The following is a 6585-nucleotide window of genomic DNA, read 5'->3' as shown; positions in this document are numbered from 1 at the left end:
TGTGGATAGAACCAGAATACTTAGGAGAAATCAGAAATAAGAGAAAATTGTAAACACGAAGTACACTGCAGATGCTGTGGCCAAAGCAACATGTACAACAAGCTGGAGGAACTCAGCAGGTCGGGCAGCGTCCGTAGAAACGAGCAGTCAATGTTTTGGGTCGAGCCTGGCGAAGGGTCTTGGCCCGAAACGTTGACTGCTTGTTTCCACGGATGCTGCCCGACCCGCTGAGTTCCTCCAGCTTGTTGTATGTGTTACAACAGAAAATCTGCAGATGCTGGAAATCCAAGTAACACAAACACAACGTTGGAGAAACTCTGCAGGTCTCGCAGCATCTGTGGAAGAGTACAGTCGATGTTTCAGGCTGTGTCAGCCCAAAACGTTGACTGTACTTTTTACCATAGGTGCTGCCTGACCTGTAGAATTCCTCCAGCTTTGTGTGTGTGTGTGTGTGTGTGTGTTACTTAGGAGAAACCTATGCTGTTTTAGATTAGAGACTAAATTGTCATTTTTCTTGTAGTTTTACTTTGTTTGTGCTTGCTTACGTTTGTATAATCATCTGTTTGTCCGTGAATGTTCAGTGGATTTTTAGTAATTTGTAGTATAGCTGGTTCTTTGTCTATAAGTCTGTGTCACATCAGCATAAGCCAAACTCTTTCATAAGTTGTTCTTATCAAAATAATTCTCTTATCTCTTCAGTTTGAGCCAATTTTCTGTATAATGTAGACCATGCAGCAAGGTTGTTTGTTCTATTTTGATCTCTCGCTCTCACTGTAGAAGAAGTTGGTTACTGTTTTTGCTTTGGTGTGAACATCTAAAAAGAAACGGCTGTAAATTACAATATTTTGCCTTATTCTTGACTTCCAAAGAACATTCTGGATAATATCATCTCCAGATCCAACAAATGGCATACTCAGGAGGATAGCTGTGAAGATTTAAAGACTGGGGAGAATCACAGATGAAAGGGAAAGTTTTAGTGTGCACATTTAACAGGAGCAAAGACCTTCCTCCTTTCTTAATCACCAGAGAAGCACCCTAGTTCTTACTTCATACACTATTTAAAGGAAGTCAAAGAGTGAATGCATACTCTACTTTATTCTGCCTCCTTTTAGTGAAGTTACATGTTACTTTTTGACTGTGCATAGTCTTTTAATTTGACAATTTATCTAATCAGCTGTGTATAGTTTATTTAAATTTCAATTGTGGGTAGTATATTTATTAAATTTTGATGCAGTATAAATTTGTTGGTTGTGCAATGTCCATTTAAATTTTGGATTTAATCTAGTGACATAGGCTAAGGGAGCTCTGGGGCAGTTAATTCATTGCTTTACTAGTACACCATGGCCAAATTAGAAAAGAAACCTACTACAGAAAAAAGGGTAACTGAACATCCAGTTGTTATACAGTATGTGAACAGATGACTGAGGGCTTGAATTCTTTCCTAAACAAATGGATAAGATTAATAAGGAAATCAGAATGAAATATACAATCAATGCCAAGTCTAATAGAAGCTGGCTGCTAGTTGATATTGACAGGTCATGGAGTAAGATCCAGAGAATGCCTGAGACTCAGGGAAAAATTGGACGAATGCTAACATTCTTAGCACAATTTTTTTTTTACAGAGAATGTGTCCTTCAGTTACAAGACCAGCATGATGAGAACTGTTAAAAAGTATAAAGGTCAGATATGTACATATGCTGAATGAACCAATGAAAAGGGAAAAAGAGAATTGTGACAAATTATGAAATCAGTATGACAGAAACAGTATAAAAAATCTAAGGAGCAAATCTGTGTATGAACTGAGCAAGTAAGAAAACAAAAGCACAAGTGTAATTTAATTGAAGTGAACTGAATAGAGCTCAGGAAGAAATTGGGGTAGTATCAAAGTGCACAGCAGGGACTTCAGAAGGGTGGTCCTGTCCCTGGTACCTCCCTACATCGGACAACAATCCAAAGAAGCACCTCTAATTGAACTTACATGAATTGCAGACTGGACATGGTATGGATTAAAAAGTGACCTCTAGTGATTCAAGTGATGTTAACAGTGATTAGAAAATGACACCCAGGCCTTGATTTGCTCCAATAAAGATCAAGCAAGTGCATAGAAATGATGATAGATCCTATGAAAGGAGACAAGTGCTTTCTCACCAACCAGCTGAATTCTCCCCTCAGCCTGCTCTCCCTAAACATCCCAACCCTCCTCTCCCTCCTGAGACCTCCCACTCTATACCCTCCTCTGACCCCAGCCCCAACCCTTGCTATGTCTTCACCAACCCACTGACCTTCCCCTCTCTGAGGCAGAGTGTTCTGTCCTTAACAAGGGCCTCACTTTTGTCCCCCTCCATCCACACCTCAGTGAATTCCGTGCCTGCAATGGCGTTGAACGCTTCTTCTGTCACCTACGTCTCTGAGCCTACTACTTTAACAAGGATTCCCCTCCCCCTATTGATGGCCCCTTCTCCCGTCTTCAACCCTCCTCCTCCTCCTGGACACCTCCACTGAGCCATCTACCTGCACTCAATCTTTTCAACTCCAACTGTCGCCGCGACATCAACTGTCTCAATTTCACCACTCCTCTCTCCTGTTCCAACCTCTGAACGCACTGCCCTCCACTCTCTCTGCACTAATCCTAACCACACCATCAAACCCGCAGACAAAGGTGATGACGTAGTAGTCTGGCAGTCAGACCTCTTTCTCACTGAGGCCAAACGACAGCTCTCTGACACCTCTTCTTACTTACCCCTGGAACAGGACCCCACCCAAAAACATCAAACAACTGTCTCCCGTACCATCACTGCCCTTATCAACTCCGGAGACCTTCCATTCTCAGCCAAAAAATTCATAATTCCCACACCCTGCACTGCTTGGTTTTACCTCCTCCCCAAGATCCACAAGCATGACCGTCCTGGTAGGCCTATAGTTTCGGCCTGCTCCTGCCCCACCGAACTTGTATTTGCCTACCCGGACTCCATTTTGTCGCCCATAGTTCAGTCCCTCCCCACCTACATCCTGGATACATCTGATGCTCTCCACCTCTTCAATAACTTCCAGTTCCCCAGTCCAGACCACTTCATTTTCACTATGGATGTCCAATCCTTATACACTTTAATTCCCCATCAAGAATGGGCCCCAACTATGCCTGCTTCTTCGTTGATTATGTGGAACAGTCAATGCTCCAAATCTATACTGGTACAGCTCCCCAACTTTTACTTCACTATATTGACAACTACATTGGTGCTGCTTCCTGCACCCATGCTGAGCTCGTCAATTTCATTGACTTTGCCTCCAACTGCCACCCAGCCCTCAAATTCACTTGGTCCATCTCAGACACTTCTCTCCCCTTTCTTGATTTCTTGGTCTCCATCTCTGGAGACAGACTGCCCACTGACATCTTCTATAAACCCACTGACTCTCATAACTACCTCAACTATACCTCTTCCCACCCTGCCAAATGCAAAAATGCTATTCCCTATTCCCTGTTCCTCCGTCTCCGCCGCATCTGCTCTCAGGATGAGACTTTCCATTCAAGGACATCTCAAATGTCCTCGTTCTTTAAGGATCACGGTTTCCCTTCTGCCGTCATCAATGATGCCCTCACCTGCATCTCCTCCATTTCCCGCACTTTGGCCCTCACCCCATCCTCCCGTCACCACAACAGGGACCGAGTTCCCCTTGTTCTCACCTACCACCCCACCAGCCTCCAGATCCAGCATATTATCCTCCGCAACTTCTGCCACCTTCAACAGGACCCCACTACTAAGCACATCTTTCCCTCTCTACCCCTCTTTGCTTTCCGCAGGGATCATTCCCTCCGTGACTCCCTGGTCCTTCCCCACGGATCTCCCACCTGGGACTTATCCCTGCAAGCGTAATTGCTACACCTGTCCCTACACCTCCTCTCTTACCACCATTCAGGGCCCCAAACAGTCCTTCCAGGTGAGGCAACACTTCACTTGTGTGTCTGTTGGGGTCACCTATTGCATTTGGTGCTCCCGGTGCGGCCTCCTCTACATCGGCGAGACCCGACGCAGATTGGGGAACCGCTTTGTCGAGCACCTCCGCTCCATCCGCCACAACAGACAGGATCTCCTGGTTGCCACACACTTCAACTCTGCTTCACATTCCCATTCGGATATGTCCATACACGGCCTCCGCTACTGCCATGATGAGGCCAAACTCAGGTTGGAGGAGAAACACCTCATATACCGTCTGGGTAGTCTCCTGCCCCTTGGCATGAACATTGAATTCTCCAACTTCTGGTAATTCCTTTCCCCTCTCTTCCCCCATCCCAGTTTCACTCTGCCTCCTCCTCCAGCTGCTTATCACCTCTTTCGTGATTCTGCTTTCTTCTACTACACAGTGCTATCACGTTACATTCCTTCTTCACCTTTCCTGCCTATCACCACCCTGCTTCCCCTCCCCCCACTCCTAGATCTTTCCTCTGATTGGTTTTTAACCTAACATCCACAAGCCTTCTCCTTCCCACCCTCCCCCCACTTTGTTTATAGGGCCCCTGCCTCCCCCCAACAGTCCTGACGAAGGGTCTCGGCCCAAAAACGTTGACTGCTCATTTCCACAGATGCTGCCCGACCTACTGAGTTCCTCCAGCTTGTTTGTACCTGTTGCTTTGACCACAGCATCTGCAGTGTACTTTGTGTTTGATTTATATAGTATGTGTATGATGTCCTGATTGCACCTAACACTACAGATCAGCATGAATGCAAGGTATTTTCCTTACTCAATTACTTACCTTCCAAAGGTCACAAGACAAGTTTGGACAAGGCACAATTACAAGAAGTAAGTTACTTGAAATAAAAAAGATTCCCAAGGTAAGACAGGTATCACCAAAAATTGTTTATCAGTTCAGCAAAACCTTCTGCAACAGTCCAGCAACTCCTGGGTTTGTATAACTACAACAAAATGTGTGTTGATTCATATGCTAAAATTCCACTACCAGCCAACAAACTACTGAAGAAGAGCAAGTCCTCAGATGACCTTAAGACTCTTATCGAAGAACAATTGGAAGCGTTACAAACCTTAACTTTAACATTATGCACAGCACCTGCATTAAGACTCTCTGACAAAGGTAAACCATTCACCCTAATGTCAATGAGAAACATAGCTGCATGGTACCAGTCTTGACTCAAGAAAATGAACACTCACAGCATTCTGTTGGCTATTAATCTACCAAATTGGTTAATATTTCACTAAGATTGGGGCTTTATTTGTAATCAGTACAAGCTATCTATTCAGCAGTCATAACTACTTTCAGTATTGTGCTTGATCAAATTTTGAATGTTTGATGTCCTCACTCAGTACACATCTTACTGACAATGAACTGACAAGGGCCTCTCAAGTTACAGCTGCTCAATGGTCCAACTGGTCCCCTGTTCTTGAGGCATCTAACATTATCATTCAGCAAGCAAATCTAGTGAATCCAACTACACTGTTGCATTGGACATGGAGGACTATGATAGCCATAACTGAATAAGGATAATAACGTGCCATGAAGATGGAAGCAACCACAAAGAAATGGTCTATTGAACCCAGATTTGATTCTGCTCACAGATGGCTCCTTGCTAGTTGAAAGACAGGTTAAAATAGCTGGATGGGCTATTGTTTCTGAAACTTTAAGTGCCAGCATTAAGAAGTATGGTTCTAGCTACTACTGCACCAACAGGCTGAACAAAAATTAATAATTGAGGCCTATAAGATGGAAGTAGGAAAATCAGATAACATCTGCACAGATTCCTGACACGCTTTTGGTGCTCGTCATGATTTTGGAAATTTATGAATGCAACGGGGATTTCTTATGGCTGTAGGAACACAAATCAAGAATAATTAGCTAGCACAATATACAATTGCCTCCGGAGTGGCTGTATTGAAATGTAAAAGCCTCTCCAAAATTGACACAGTTGAAAGTTGTGGAAATGCATCTACAGGCAGTAAAAGTAGCAGCACAGGAAGGAATACAAAGAATATAAGGAATACAAGGGATAAACAAAGTGAATGAATCCTGCCGTTGAAGTTCTGAGAACAAACTTGATGTCAGAGAGGCTGATATGCACATTATAACAGTTTAGTTGACTGTTGTGTGAAACTAATGCAAGCTGTTCAGACTGCTTCACAACAGGTTTCTGCTGCTTGGAGTGATCTAACAGGAAGGGGATGCACCTTGATTCCTGATCAGTGTGTCCTGGCCAAGAAACCACATAGAGAGCCATTAGGCACACAGTGGGAAGAAGTCGATCAGCTGCTGTTGATTACTAAATCAGCAGTAAATGTCAAAGGAACAAATGGATATATACTAGGTACTGCAAAAGACCTAAAGGAAGTAAAGACAGAGACAGCAAATACTTAAGTTAATGTGCTAGTAACCTCTGAGTTATGTCACTGGGCTAAATCATTAACCTGGCTGAAGACATCAAACAAAGCAATTAACTACTGAACATAATGTTCATTCTGATGTTGTTTGTTATTGTTACATTTCTACCAGTCTTGTTTAATTAAAAATGAAAGAGTAAGCAATGAGCCTTACAGAAAGTAACAACAACACTAGTTGCAATGCTTCTCCAAAATCATATG

This window comes from Hypanus sabinus, chromosome 1 (genome assembly GCF_030144855.1).
Source record: "Hypanus sabinus isolate sHypSab1 chromosome 1, sHypSab1.hap1, whole genome shotgun sequence".
Taxonomy (NCBI): Eukaryota; Metazoa; Chordata; class Chondrichthyes; order Myliobatiformes; family Dasyatidae; genus Hypanus; species Hypanus sabinus.
This window is presented reverse-complemented; position numbering follows the sequence as displayed.